Source organism: Morone saxatilis, unplaced genomic scaffold, assembly GCF_004916995.1.
Source record: "Morone saxatilis isolate NCDOM2014 unplaced genomic scaffold, NCSU_SB_2.0 Contig0, whole genome shotgun sequence".
Lineage (NCBI taxonomy): Eukaryota > Metazoa > Chordata > Actinopteri > Moronidae > Morone > Morone saxatilis.
This window is the reverse complement of record NW_023339650.1, coordinates 5,454,234-5,470,708: the sequence shown is the minus strand read 5'-3', so window position 1 is coordinate 5,470,708 and position 16,475 is coordinate 5,454,234. Positions and strand designations below refer to the sequence as shown.

Genomic DNA, 16,475 nt, shown 5'->3' with positions numbered 1-16,475 from the left:
AAAACTCTGCACATACATCATTCTGCTCAGTGAAGATCAAACATCACACTCTAGGAACAAGAAGAAAAACACATTTCTGAGTGGAGGGGGACTTTAAAGGTTAGGTTGAAGGGGCATAAACTGCATAAACTGCATTATCTGTATATTTGTATTTATTACTATCTATTATGCATATCTTTCTAAATAAATGATGCTATGGTGTTAGTAATTTGCAACAGACTTGGCATTAATGGGGCACACATTAAGTTAATTTCAGCAACAGTTGTATAATGTCTTCTGTTGCTTTGGATTTTTCTTTTTTCAAAATCTGAAACAATAACCATGATGATGTAATAATCTCAGAAAGCCCACATTGCAATCAGGCGTCTAAAGAAAGATGTTATTGAGTTGCTTTATGTGAAAGGTGAAAACCAGCATTTTTTTTTTTTTTGGAGCTTGTCCTATAGTATAGACTAAAAGTCAGGATGACTCAACCTATAATGCTTACTTTTGACTTAAACTTTCAACTTAGGAGGGCAATCAAACAGTCTGGTTTTAAGTTACTCTTTACCAAGACAAAATGTAAACAAGAAAAAAGAAGATACATTTTATATGTATACGTACACCATATACACTGTCTTTCACAGTCTACAATGCAGACTGTTAAGGATTTATTGAAGGTAAAACTATAAGTATGAGCAGAACTCCATCCTTCCGTTCATCTATCCACTTCCCCTATCCATATCTCCAACCAAATCAACACTTCTCACCAGACATCCACTAAATCCACTCCCTTCAACAGATGTTGCGAAGACATGTGGATCCTATCCATGCCTCTCAGAACCTCCAATGCTCATTACTCTAGTGGTAATTAAGGGCTTAGTCTCCGAGCAGCATTCATATCAACTGTAGAGCATAAATGGATCACCGGGAGATGGCAACAGAGTGGCAGCAGAGTGGGCCTTTTGGACAGATTGAGCCCCCAGTAGCTAAAAGGACATCAACAGATGCCACGGTGACGGACGCATAGAGTGAGAGAGGAGGAGAGAGATTAAGGGTGAAAACAGACAGCAAGAGAGAGAGAGTGACTGAATTAGTGAACATATTGCACATTATAGCCCTCATCAGGGCTGTGAAATATTCTCACAGTTGGAACTGGCGGTTGAGGTGCTCACAGCTTGTGCTGTGGTGGGTGGTGTGTGTGGGTCCGTGTGTGTACGCACATGCACATATTGTTGCTCTGACACTTGTGTCAGCCTGAAGCATAGAAAGAATGGTGAGGTTTCGTGAAAAGTCAACAGTGAATAACTTTCAGCACTTTGTTTCAAGAGTGATGCCTTATCAAGCTCTGTAACAGTTACATGACAGGTCACAGCTGACATCAATGTAGTTCTTTTCATGACTTTTCATCTTGTGTTGTTTACTTTATGCTTGAATAATCAGTCCCGACTAAGAGCATGTCTGCTGTGCTCTAGCTCATGTTGCAGGTTTGACCAAGAAGTGACAGCTGACAAAATGGTTATGAGCATAAAAGTGACTTATCTTAGGAAATATTGTTTTAAATTTTCAAAGACACAATGTGAAATATTTCAATGTTTATTCTACTATAGTCTATCACAGACTGATAGAGATTTCCTCTGTACAATACTAACGGTGTTTAGCATTGTGAACTGCGAATGTTTACATTGGAATTTGTGAAACAGTGGCTCCTTGATTTCAGACAGGGGTAAACAGAAGCAGACTTCTCATCCCAGCTGACGGCTGAAATGAAAACGCTCGCTACCAGACTTTGCAATTTCTGCCTTTAGGGGTCTCTCACGTCAAAACAATAACAAAGACGTAGTTTGATGATGGCATGGAGTAGTGTGGGATGATGGGAGTTGTTGTCTTTATTGTTAAACAACCACCATTGCTGATGAAAATCTATACACAGGCAGTAATTGTTCACAGACGAAGTAATGTATTTAAGTTTTATTCATGTTACGTTCGATCGCGGACTTCCTTCCTCACTCTCGGACGTATCCAATGTATCCGGCATTTAACCAGAGGTTAGCAACTACAGGTGGTAATGTAGTATTACCTGAATAAAATCACAGGACTCTCTGGGTTTGAACATTATTGGAATAATAATGTAAAACAAAAGATATAACAAAGCACTTTTAGACATTTTAGTGTGGAAGTGTTATATCTTTAAGCAGCTGGAGGTAGCTAGCTAATTAAGCTGATGTTAGCTTACAAATAGTTTAAAACTAGATTGACATCCTACAAACAAGTCAGTGAAGTTGGGCTGTACTCAGTTCCAGGATTGTAGGTAGAAGAATGTCTAGCCCAGATGGGTCCATTGCATCTATAACTGGTTGCCATATTTTGATACATCCCCTGATACTGTGTATCAAGAGATATTGTGTGTTTCAATTTCTCCAAAGGTATTGTTCTTAAAGTCTTCATACCAATCTGCTACTAAGTAAGCATTTTCATTTATATCCAAAATATAAGGATAGTGTTTCTTGCTACATAATAATCTCTGTTTTATATAATTTAAAATGTTATATATTTGGGTTATGGACTATTGATAAGATAAAACAAGACACCTGAAGACTTTTTTACATTTCATAGAGTGTAGAACACTATCACCAAAGTTGTTACCAAAATCAATAGTTTATCTTTCATTAATCACACCAACTTAAAAATGGGTGTCTGTGAAGTAAAAATCCTGTATCTCCTGATAATCAACTTTTTAGGAAGGAGAGAAAACCACTGGAGAGAAAAGCTTTGTTTCGAGATGATTCACTAAATTTCATCAGCCCAAATTGTTGCAGAATTTTCTGATTCTGTAGGAGTACGAGTTAAAAAAATGTGGAGAAAAAAACCCCCATTCTTGTTCCTTGTACCTGAAAGTGACATCCAATTAATTCTAACAGAATCCTGCTTGGCTTGGCAGCGTCAGCTGGTGTCGGTCACAGTCTGAACCGTGAGTCAAGTCCTCCATCCCTCCTAAAGGCCTTTTCATTGATGCCATTACAGAGGTGAGAGAAGGTGGCAGCTCAGAAAGGCCTGGAGAGCAAAGGTGGAATAGACCCTGGCACACGGCCCAGCTTTTTGTCCCTCCCTCCTGCTTCTTCCTCCACTCCTTTTGTTCTCTCTCCTCTCTTCCCCTTCACCCTTCTCTGTCAATTCACGTTTCTTCTTCTTTTCATCCCATCTTTTTAAGTCTGACTCTTCAGATTCTGGTCTCGCCTTTCATTACTCTCCCTCTCTTTTCCCTTTAACCAACCTGCCTCCTCCTCCTCCTCCTACATTGTCAGGTTTCTCTCCCTCTCTCATGCTGGTTTGTGATAGGGGGCAGTGATGTGCCAGGACTAAGAAGCCAACGGTGAGTCAGAGCCTATAATTTCCTCATCCTGTGAGCCAGGAGTGACAACATAATCTACATCACCTGACACAAAAGGAAAATAGGTTGTGATTTACAGCTGCGGTTCCCTTTGGAACAAATAAACCTCTTCCACCATCTCTGTTTATATGAGCTAATATCTAAATAGACCTGTATTTCTCACACATTTTCCCCTATAATTTTTCTTAACATACGCAAACAGTCACACACTCTCTTTCCTCAGTAGGGAAGCTGAGTGCCACCTTCAGTGTGGCCTAATGTGGCAGAAAAACGGGGCCAAGGATCTTGCTCCTCAGTCAGACAGAACATCAGTGCGACCTGCCACACAGCGAGAAGAGGAGGGCCAGTGTATGGCTGGCTGGCTTCCTCTTGGATGAGCATCAAGGTTAACGCTAGCTACATTTGGGAATTTGGTCTCAGGTAACTGACGTAAGCTCCACTCGGAATACATCTCAGGTAGAAAGTGCTCCGAGCAGAAACTACTGTAGAGGCGATTGTGTTACTCAGCCCACCTGGTGTCTTTCCTGCATTAGTTCTGACCAATTTACTGCAAAATTCCTCTGGGCCTCCTCAGAGTGGAGAAAGCAACCAACAGTAGTTATTTAGTAACTGCTATGGTTGCTATGGATGAGATTTACTGCAGCATAACCCCAATCAGCCATAATGAAGAAGCGGTGTTGAAGTACAGAACATTAAAACTGATGCGCTCACCTCTGACCACATTTACATGTTTTGTGCAGACTGCATAGCTATTTGAAGCTAAGTGTAAATGCAACCAAGATGCAATCAAGACGGACTGAAGTCCGATTAAGCCAACTTTTGAAAATATGTAAAGGCATTTGTCTCTTTAAGTGCGTAATCTTACTCCACTCAAGTGTAGCTATGTCAATAAGCACCCTGACTCACAGGGTCTGTTCCCTATGATAATGGCAGCAAAAGTTACATTGAAATAAGGTTTTTCTCACTCTCCTGCTCATTAAAGTGACAGAGTGGCTCCAGTGATTTAAACCCATGACCTCATACAGAATACGTACCGAGCTGTACTTGTCTGATCCCCGATCAGGTTAACCCCTGAGTGATCTGTATGAGTGTGGGAGCGGTGTGGGTGAGAACCCATGTTTGGTGCTGGAAAAGTAGCATACAGCGGGTTATCAGACATTTTTGCTGAAGCCATTAAAATGTGTGCCATAAAACCAAAAAAATTATAATATATATATATATATATATATATATGTTTTTCAGAAACCTACAGAACGAAGTTAAGAAAAATATCTATTACTGGCCTATTTTGCTCATCTTTCCTTTATCTGTCCATCCATCCATCCATCCACGCCTCCCCAACTGTGCATGTAAACAGTTCAGCATCTATCTCTAAGGTAATGTGGAATGTCACCAACAATCCTCCTGCTGCCTTCCCTCTGAAGTCAATATTGTGCCAGAAAACACAAAATGTCAACGAGGGGAGTTTTTCTCTGCTGCTGCCTGACCTAGAAGTCTCCGCATGCTGGTAGGGGTGATGATATGCGTGTGTATAATTTATTGTTTAGCATAAAGGCCCCAAAGGGAAATGATGACTGGAGATCCATCAGTGATTACAGTTTAGGGCCTTCCATAACGTTCTCCATATGCTTCCACACATCGCTCCTCAGTTAATTTGGTGAGTGTAAAACTGAGACTGTGTGTCAGTCCTTCATGAACATCACAGCTCATGTCCAGCGTAGCAGGGGGTGGATGTGGGCTAGATTTTACCCCACCCTCAGGAAAACACACATACACACACACGCTTCAACCCACCACCCTCACCACCTTATCACCCGCCTGCAGAGCGGCCCAGGCAGCATAAAAACGGGGCCATGTCTTATATTTCTTTATAGAGGTATTTAACAATTCATTCTCCCGAGTTTTAATAGTGTCTGCCCTCTGCCTGGATATCCCCCCCCCCTACACCACCACCAGCTCACCCTTCCCTCTCCCCGTCCCTCGCCTGCCGCCAAGCATGAGGCTTTTGAAAATGGATATCTATTCATTTGGTGGAAACGTTGCCTCTGGGGGCTTTTTAGATTCTCAAAAAGCCAGACTCCTCGCGGCGAGACAGATTTCCCTCTTGTTTGTTCTCCATATGACACATAGCATCACTCTCACTCCTAAATCTTTTGTTCCTTCGCTCTGTCCTCCAGATCTGTATCACAAGAGGGAAAAAAACAAGATATGTCAGTGCTGGTATTCAGATCTTCTTTCAGTGGTTTCTCTGTTGTCTCGTCTTTTATTGACAGTGAAAGATGCCGTTGTGTCATGTGATTACAACAGAGTGCAACCCAGAGAAGTTGAACTGTGTACAAATTTGGAGAGGGCTGTGAAACACTCCAGCACCTCGCCTCTAACTACATCCAACCTTTTCTTGTGTTTTAGCCAGATGGCCCTGCAGCCCATGGAACAGATTTTTCCGAGTGTGCGTTTGTGTGTGTGTGTGTTTGTGTGTCAAACTTTTTGCCTGAACAGCGGGGCCTCGTCAGTCAGATCAGACACCATGCGGCCGCCATCATCATAAGAAGAGGTTTTTCCCTTTCAAACCACAAGCTTGATGTTACTGAGTGAGAACAAAGGCAGATGAAGGAGACCGAGAGAGAGAACAAGTGACAGAGATTGTGCAATTGATCTGTCTTTGCCACAGCTCTCCCAACCTTCTTTCTCCGGTGCAGGTGAGGAGGAGAAGATGGGATTCTGCACCACAGGTTTCCAACAGCAATGCAGAGCTCAAGCAGAGAGTCCTCATTAGATTTGAAAAGGTGGAAACCAAGACGATAAGCCTGGTGCATGTGGTAAGGATCAGAGTCAGGGATGAGCTACCACAAGAATGATAGCCTCACCCAAAAACCAAGGACACTTCTTCCTAGTGGTGATGCTAAACATAGAGGTGGATCATTATGTCTCTCCTATTCTCCACTTGGGGCCACAATCAATCCCTATGGCCCAGTTCTTCTGCAAGTAACCATTCTAACTGTAAAGCAAAATATGACAAAGGCAACAGATAGCTTGGAATATACAAGATTTTTAGCCATGCTAGCAGCGTGTCTCCTGGGATAGCAAAGTCATTTGGTCCACCACTTTGGAACTATTGGATGGATTGCCTTGAAATTTGGTTAAGACATTTATGGTCCCCAGAGAATGAATCTTGCTTACTTTGGTGATACTATCACTTTTCCTCTAACGCCACCATTATATTTTTCATTTAACTAGTCAAATATCTCAACATCTACTTGATGGATTGGAACAAAGTCTGGTACAGACCTTCATGTTTCATCTAGCGCCATCAACAGGTCAAAATTTGGTTTATTACCAAATACTTGCAAAACAAATAAGTTTAGTACTAACTGTTAGAAAATTTTTACATCAGCAGCATGCTAACATTTGAGTGGAGTTTCAAGTAAAACATTTGCTTTCCAAAACGCATTCCTGCAAATGTTAAAAAGCCTTGTAAACAAATGAAAGGTGTCTGATGCAGGAAGTGTTGAGTTTGTGTTATTGATATTCTTAAAGACTCTAAAAAGAAGGGAATAAGGATAAAGAGCTGTAAATGCACTGACAGATGGCACATAACAGACAATTACAAGCCAAGTGTATCATTGTACAGCAATGTGATATTAAATGTCCACATTTTAGACTCTTATCTCAAATCACTTTGAAAGCATTTGTTCGCTTGTCACTGAGTATCTGGACAGAATCTCAGAAATCAGTCAGGCATTTGACAATAAATGACATTGCCCAACATTAAAAGAAGCGCTATGACAGACGATGTTTTATCTGTGCAGGAAATGCGAACATGTGTTTTTTACAATTATTCATAGATAATATCAAACTAAAATGAAATAACCCTAACCCAAACTTTGTCACAACTAACTTCATATGTCCCGACTGGTTACATCCGCACAAAGCCACTAATGATCTTAAGCCTAAATCCAAACATTAATTTGGGAAATGAAAGCCAACACTGGAGCCAAAACGTACTGAAGCCACTGAATCATAACCACCAACCGCAGATGTTAAGCGTGACTGACTCTAAAACTCATTATCAATCTAAATTCTCTTCATCTGATCAAACAAGAACAGCCAGTTATGACAACATAGACACTATCAGGGCCTGGGCCATGTGTGGCATAATGTTTGGTGTGGTTGTAACGTGGAACCAGTGCTTGCCAGGTCCCCAGACAACCTTCCCCATGGTTTTTCTGTGGGTCACCCGAGTTTTTGTGGAATATAGTTTATTCCACTGAACCATCGCTGATTCTGCTGTAGGTTTTAAAACCAGAAGAGCAAAGAGAAAAAAATGAATCCCTCATATGAAATAACCAAAACTGTTCTAACTTCGACAGGAAATTGTGATCATGTAAGATCCCATCAGAAGCTGATTGAGCAAATACATTTTCTGAACTTTTTAATGTGCAAATGTATGCTGCATTTAAGTTTATACAGCACAAGTAACCCCTTAATGCAGGAGGATAAATTAAACTAATCTTGTGGGTCGAAGTTGAACTGAAGTCACTGAATACCAACATGCATTTTGTGTAAACTAGGCAAAATAATGTGGAATGAATGGCTGTAAAGTCCTTTGTAATCCAGTATAAAGGTGACAGAAGTGTGTTTTATGATACAATTCTTTCAAGTTTCACATCCCATTCATACCTGTACATTTTAGATTGGGTTACATTAAGCAATAATTACTGTAATTAACATAAATGAGAAATTAGAAATGCAATTATGCTGCATTACCTCCCAGGGTATGTACTTGCACTACACACACTAGCAATTGTTTTTTAGTAAATCTGTGTGTGCTCCACAGCGCTGCTCCCAGACTTTCCAAGGAATTGCTTTATTCATTTCTTCTTTATAAGACAGTTCCCAGTGTAAAGTAACAGGATAGACTAACATTGAACCTGAATCTGTCTCTAAAATATGAGTAGGGCAGGAAAAAAAAAACACACACACAGTGAGAGGAGAAAAAAAAAGGTTCAGGGTGACAACAGTTGGAGCGCGTCTAAGTCGTTTTGGTATAAATCCCCTCTGATTAACCTCCATGGTGGAGATAAAAGCAACGATATGCCTGAAACGACTTAATAATGTCAGGCACAGTGTAAAACACACACCAGCGGCTTTATACATTATGCACCAAAGGCCAGCAGAGGGACTCCTGCGAAAAGATAACATGACCTACCCTCGAGAGAGATGGAGAGAAGGGAGTAGAGAGAGAAAGAACGAAAGAGGAGACGAACAGGCAGGCACTTAGAGAGGGAGAGAGGCTGGATGGAGACGGAGAAGGAAATGAGAGGGTCAGCAATGAGGATTTAACAAGACTATCATCTACAGTACGTAGTTGACTGAGGGAGGCTGGAGGAGGAGGAGGAGGCCACTCCAAAGGCCCCTGAGGGCTGTTCACACAACTCCCATTAATCTGCACATGATTCAGCACAGAGAGTGAGGGGGGCCAACCTCTGTGGTCTGCTGTATCATTCAGAGAGAAACTTAAGATATACAGCTATCACTTACATTCCTGCACATCAGTAATAATTCAAGACTTGCTGCGATATTGAACAGCCGCCTGAGAGATTTATTAGCCACTTTGAAGGGACAAGCTCTCCAATAAGTGCTGATCAACTGCAACTAATTGTCACCAAAACGTCAACAGTTCTGAGGAATGTCCTGTGTAAGTGACGACTGAGTTGATTACTTTCCATGATTTATTGCTGAAACCAAGCAAATACATAGCAACATTACCTGTCTATTAGCACTGGAATAATGTGACTTTTTAAAGATGAAATGAAGCTGCCAGAAGTGAATATTTAGGGATTTTAAAGTTCTTTGATTTGCATCCTCAAACATTAAAAGTAGGGTCCAGTGCAGAGCCACATCTGCTAGAACACAGTCCACTGTTATACTGAAAATAGTTTGTACACTTAACATTAAATTGTGTGAGAGGTATATGATGTCATTAGACTCCGTATTAAAGAAACCAACCTACTTAATACTACTAAAATATATAGAAACACAAAACAAACAAAAAACCAAAGCAGTAGCCTAGATGGTCAGGCACAGATTGTATCTGGGTCGTGTTCTGGGTGTTAGGGAGAGTTCTCGTCAGCATTTTAACAGAGTTACATACACACAACACAGGCTTTCTGTTAAATGAATCTTTTTCCAACTCATTCATCTGAAGGAATACATTGTCTGAACAAAATCATTTGTTCCTTCTTGACAGAGAAGCACAGATTACATCTGTAGGTTTCAAACGAAGCTTTCAGCTCTGTGCTACACACATGTAATTATTTTCAGGAAGAGCCTCGTTTACACAATTTTTTCAATTCAATTCAATTTTTAAACATTATTATTGTATACCTAAGTCCAGTGTGTTTCCTTCATTTATCCTCTTGCCATTTCATAAAAATCTGTATTGAGACAACAGCGGGAAAGTCTCCATTAAAAGCAGCTCCTCAAGGCAGGAAGATGCAGGTTTTACTTACAGTAGCCCCACACCACACTAGTCGAGAGACACAAGTCATATATGTGATATAAATAAATAAAAAATAATAATAATCATAATGAAATAATATTCACTACTCACTGTGGTCAGAGACAGACTTATATCATAACAGAGGTGCGGGACATCAGGTTTTTAATAAAAGTCACATATTGGCATGATGTGTGCGCTCACAGATTTATCAGTCCTACTCTATTCTCAATCTCCCAACAGAGAATTTCTGTCTGGAATCTGTAATATTTTATGCCGGCCAGAGCACAGCCACAGAAATAATAACAACAACCAAACGGTGTTTGCTGTTTCGACATGTGGAGAGGCTGCAGCTCCGGCTTTAAAACATTTGGGAGTATACGGCAGAATCTACCATTGGCTTTCATGTCTTGAAAGACCCGAGCCATTCAAATGGCTCCTCTGAAGTGCTGCGATGGCTCCCTCCAAAGGGTGGGCGATTGTGTCGGCCTACGCCCAGACGCGGCGGCCGCGCCTCCATCTCTGCTGCTCTTGAAGATACCGCTGTGGCTCTTTTGGCGGGCTCGACCCTGGCAATCAGCGAGACTTCAAACCCCGGCTCCACCCTTTGAACGGTGCCCGTGAACATCTGTTGCCAAGCACCGCTTTCCCCACGGCGTGGAGATTAGAGACGCAGACGAGGGGAAACACTGGTGCTTTCAGATGCTTTTCTGTTATTCCTTCTCCTTGTCAAGCAATGCCTGTAACATAATGTACTGTCAAGGGTACAATGTGCTGCTAAAACCATGCGGAAATACAACCAACGCACTATAAATACATTACACTCAGCTGCTGTTCAAATGGTGCCAACATTAATACACATTACTATTCTGCAAGATTACATAAGTAATAATAATAAAAAAAAACCTTAGAGCAGGTTTACAAAAGTAAATCGAGTGGAATTATGTAATTACAGTATCTTAAATCTAGCTGGCTGACAGTTGGTGATGGTTTTTACAATAACGTACAAGACTATTGGACTTTTTCAGCAGTTTCTTGCAGTGTGGAGTCCATTTGCTTGTGAAGGAGTCATTTATCCAGTGGCCTTCCCTCTGCTGGTGACTAAGTGTGGACCAGTCTCTGTGTCATGTCTGCGGGTGCTGCTGTGGCCAAAAGGCCCTACAGCCAGCCATACATCATCAGATATTGATACGGTTCCACCACAGCGCCACGGCTGACATTTGATTCATAGCTCTGGGTGCTCTTTTTGAATTCCTAACAGTCAACGAGGGATCATGGGGAAATGTCAATGTTGTGTTGGTTTGGGGCGCCTCAATGACATGAGGGAGACTGGTAGAAATAATGGAGGCGGTCGGGACAGGTAGCTAACTTTTCTTGAGCTAATGGCCCTTTGGCGTGACTGTGTTTGTGTTTCTTGAAGCAGGATTTGATATGATTTAAGGTTGTATCCATACTTATTCAGAGTTCAGTTCTGTTTATCCCTTTTGGTTTCAGTCAATCCTGTCTCAGATTTTTAGTATAGTACTAAGAGACTAAACCAAAATATGTTAAAATCAAAAACAACTATACTTTATGATAAATAGATAAAAAAAAGAAGTAATAGAAAATTGTAAAATTTAGTTAATTTAACTTTTAATTTTCTATCTATAGACAATTGGATAGAGACAGAAAATTTAAATATGAAATTTGGGTAATCTGGTTTTATAACCTAGTCATGCTTTGGGTTTCCTGAGAGGACGAGATCTAAACGCCCGACTCACCTGCTTTCAAGCATTACATCCAGTCTCCTGAGTTGTGGCTGCTTACAAATACTGTAGGTGAGTTTTAATGCACTTTGCGCATAGGTGCCAACTCATGAGAAAGTTTGTTCACATAAACAGACATATAGCACGCTGTTTGACATATTATATGGTATGTTTCCCATATTGGGTAGGACGATTGGGTTTGCCTTTTTTTGTGCACGCGGTGCTTCCCCGCATAATAAACACACATTTGCAGCCACTGGGATCAGAATGAAATAGAAAACAAGCCAAAATTCACATAATAGAAATTAGCCTCAGTATAAAATGCTTTGTATGTGTTTGTGACCATAAAAGTCGCAGCATTGGGCCATGTTACAAGATTTTTCTTAAATAACACAAAGGTTGTGTGTATAACGGGAGGAGACACAAATGAATGTACAGTTGGTCTGATGCATTGGGAGGAGGCTCACATGAAAATTAATTTGGTGTATGTGTGAAAAAAAAAAGAGTTGTTGATAATTGCGACATTGTGCATGGAGACATCAGCTTGCGAGTTTCACATCTATTGTCAAGTTGTGCAAGGCTTCAATGTTGTAACATGAGGTAAAAATAACAGCTGTCAAGTTAAGCTTTTCTCCTGCACTGCTCAGCAATTCTGGCGAAACTGTTAAAAAGCTATTGCTGATGAATATTACGGCAAAAATGGTTAATTACCTGTTCATATCGCAAAAAGCATTGGTATTTTTTTTTAAGATGTCGCCCCTTCAAGCACGGTTATGTGCCAGTGTGAGGTTAAATAATCAATGTTGGGTGAAACCTCACACCTTTTAATTCCACTGATTGCCATATTCCAGCTGAAAGATGACGAGCCCCTCTGTGGGAGTTCACCTTAGGAACTTAGGAGCTTATGACAACTTTTCAAATCCCCCCTGGACAAACTGAATGCATGTATGTCCAACTCTAAACAGAGCTGTTCAGTTGCCATTTTGGAGATGTGAGGTTTTCTCCCAACAACAGTGATGTGTTTATCCTGCAGACAGTCGCTATAAGTTTAGACCTGCCCTTTGGAGAAAATAGGGCTGCTCTTTTCTGCACTGATGAATGCGGCTTCTAACAAACATCCCTTGACAGAAGAGGCTTAAACAGTGCATGATCCCTCTCACCACCAACCGCTGTGCACACACGTACAGCTTGTGCGACATAATATAATATGCACTTCGCAGCCTGCGGATGAAATGAATGCAAATAACCGCGTGAGAAAGGCTTTTTAGCGTGCCGGAGAAATCAGTCTGTGGCCCCTGCTCTTTTAACATTTACTAAAAATCCATCACGTGGCGTTTGCAGAGTAAGCAGAACGGCAGATAGACTGTAACAAATGCACATGCTCTCTTTTGTCACCTTTTCTTTCCTGTCTGCCAAACCTTTCACATACTTCATAAGCTCCTGCAGTAGGCCAGCAGAGAGAGCAGGAGAGGCATGACAATAGACTGAAAGGAGAGTCAATATTGAACTGAGTTGAAAAAAAGGCAAAGAACACTGAAGGTTTATACCTATTCAGTGTGTACGTGCACGGGTGCTGTACTTTAAAGTCTATGCCTCCTTTTGAAAATTACACACCACTGTTCAGCGCTGTCTGATGTGTCAGACAGTTTCTCTAATGAATGCGTGTCAAGCTACTAAGTATTGTACAGCAGATTTAACAAGCTGTTTTCATGTTTTTTGTCCTTCACTGCAGATCATAATGCACGCTGTTGCTATATTAGAAGGTGAGGTGAAAAGCGGTCAGAAAGAGAAATGGAGACAAATGAGCAGTTCACCTTAAAACAGGGATATCGTCATCTCTCCACCTCCACAATCTGTGGATGCATCTCCCCCGACCGCTGCTTAGGTTAAGCTTTAATAACAGCACTGAGAGAAAGCACTGAATGTCAGCTATGCTGGGGCGCCTGGCTGTTTGTGTGAAAGAGCTGCCACATCTAAAACAAAGCTGTAAATGTGTTTCCATGAAGTGGTTCAGAGAGGAAGATGCTTGACATTAGGGCAGAAAAGAGAAAGCAAGTAGAAGATATTGACAAAAGGAGAAAAGGGAGAAAGGAGCGTACATACATACATGTCTATGGATGACAGCACAGTCTGTGTATACTGTAGTGTGCATGCGCTCATGCATACCTCTGAATGCCACCTGAATATGGGCGGAAGTGTGGGAGATTGAGAACACTGAAATGAGGCAATACAGCATGCAATGTCACAGAGGCTCAATGCTGACATTTCACGCAGCAGATAAAAAAAACAGAGCAGCAGGTAGACTAAGCCCTTACAAATAACTGCATGTCTTTAATTAATTAAGTATTGTAAAGAAGAAAATCCAAAATAAACCACACATCTCCAAAATGTCAACTTTCATTTGTTAAGCAAAACATTAGTTTTCAGCCTTGTGACAATGCATTTTCAGATGGCTTGTGAATTGTTTATTTAGCTTAAAGTTACAGTATAATCCTGAAGATTTTCATGAAATCAAATCCTGCTTTGTTACAATTTATGCTCATTTTATTATTTTTTTAAAATATTTTTGGGGGCTTTTTATTGGCTTTAATTAATGGTGTGAAAGTGTGACAGGAGAGCGACACGCAGCAAAGGGCCACAGGTCAAACCCATGGCCGCTGCAGCAACGACCCTGCCTCGGTACCAGGTTCTACCAGGTGAGCTACAAACACAAAAACACAAGGGGGCTTTATTGTGAAGCAATCACAGGAAACAAAGTATTTGTCATTCATCAATCATTTAAAAAAAACTGCGTCTACAAAGCAAAATGGTTGTTTTCTGCAGAGTTTTAACAGAGTTTCAAATATTGCTTGGAGTATTCATTTTACTGTGCCCTGCTATAAAGATACTCGCACCGCACAAAGCATGAGATGACTTCTCTATTTAAACAACATGAGTGGTTTTGGTTGCACTGTAAATAGATACACAAGTTAGTCATCTATTGTGTTTCTGACAAAGTAAATGCTCAAGTGTTGCTGTCACCACGGTAACCACAGGTGTTGCCAAATCAACCAGAGCTGAAATTTTACAATTCTAACAAATAGATGAATTCAACAACAAGCTTCAGTTTTATTGCAACATTCAAAATCCCTTTTCGAGATACATTCATAGCACAGCGACACTATGCCAACACTTGACTAATCCCTCATGTTATTTCTCTCTTTATCATTTCCTCCACCTACATTCCTTGATTTGACTCTGTTTGTTTTGCTTATTGCTTTCACCTTTCACTATGTTTTGTATAGCTCTATACTTTTTCCCGTGGGTGAAGTGACACCTGAAAACATCTTTGCACAGAAGGATGTTACTTCCAACAAAAGTAGCATGTTTTCAGCTAAGTTGACTTTTGTTTATGCCTTTAGTGCATACAACTCTGCTTGTCAACCTATATGCGTCTGTCTGTGACTGTGGCGTTTCATTTCTCCATCAGCAGGAACGGTGCTAGTTCATCATCCAGCACAGGAGAGTGCAATACAGGCCCTGAAATTCAGCCGGGATGCAGAGACAGGAAACAGGGCAGTGGGAATGGATTTGTTATGTACCTGCTGACATACAACCAGGTGCTAAAGCGACGGTAGAAATGTATTAAAAGTCAGAGTGTGTGGCGGTTAAAGTTATATACAACTGTGAGGACAACTCTGCCAGTGCTATTAGTAATTCATCATCTTTTCACCGAATGTGATGGATAAGTGCAGCGAGCTGGGTCAAACTTTTCTTCGTCTAAAAGCTTAAAAGTCACCGGGACTGAAAACTTTCCCTTTCAGCTTCTGACTAAAGCATATGATAACTATTCATGCTGTGAGCCGTGGATTTTTTTTTTCATATAACACAATCTGTCAAAGCTTTATCACTGCTCTGTGAAGCCAATCGAATGGCTAATCAGCCCATCTACCCAGAAGACTTTGTTCTAAAGTTCACGCTGCTGAGATATCTTGAAGGTGTACATACGAGCCGCCTCTGTGATAGTGTGAACGATTGGTACAAATGTTCTAAGGGCATGATGTGCTCTAGCCTCCAGAATGGCTCTTATTTGATCTGGTAAGTGCTTTGCAAGGAGACGGCGTCGGGCGAGAGATATTATGACTCATGGCAACCCTGCCTGTCATCTGTATGCAGAGTTCAGCACTTCCTGTATCGGAGGGGAAGAAGTGCCATCAAAGGTCGTCCTAGAAACATCCCTCTGTGACAATGACAACGGAGACGGTATTAACAGGCAGCTTCAGGTCCGCCTCTTAAATTTAGAGGTGGCGCCTGTGACCCGAATCAGCAATTCAGCTGTTCTGGAAACAATTGATACAAAAAAAAAACAGCTGATAAGAGCGAAGAAAGTAAAAAGTTCAGTAAGAGTTCAGCAGCATTTATTTTGTGCATTCATACTCCTCTAATTTGGCAGGGCTCAGCTATCGCGGTAGGGCAAGGAGAAATGCTGCTATACAGAGTGAATACTACGAAACACTGCATCTATTTTCCCTACAATGTTACACACGCGCATGTGCATGTATGCCTGATCACATTTACAAAATATGTGCGGAGAACCCTAACACAGGGTGTGAAAACCATCATGTAAACATTATGCGGTACATATATGACCTCTGTTTCCTCTTATTGCCCAGTGGGATAACATAAAAATACATGAAGATGTAGAAGGAGCTCCATCCATAACCCAGTGGACAGTGGTTCCAGGCACAGCGCAGGCCTTAACTAGCTGCCTGTTGTATACTCATGGGCAGGCAGGCTGAAATATGAGGGCTGAGGACATGAGGTCTTCCCAGAATGCTAAACTCTCTCTCTACATCCCCCCCTCGATATCTCTCCCCCCCCC

General features: G+C 41.2%; 1 protein-coding gene across 1 annotated transcript in view; it reads right to left on the bottom strand.

Annotated features, from left to right (window-relative positions):
- The window catches only part of adarb2 (adenosine deaminase RNA specific B2 (inactive)), a gene marked incomplete in the record, with an annotated part of 170,743 nt that overhangs the window by 30,617 nt on the left and 123,651 nt on the right, over positions 1–16,475 (bottom strand).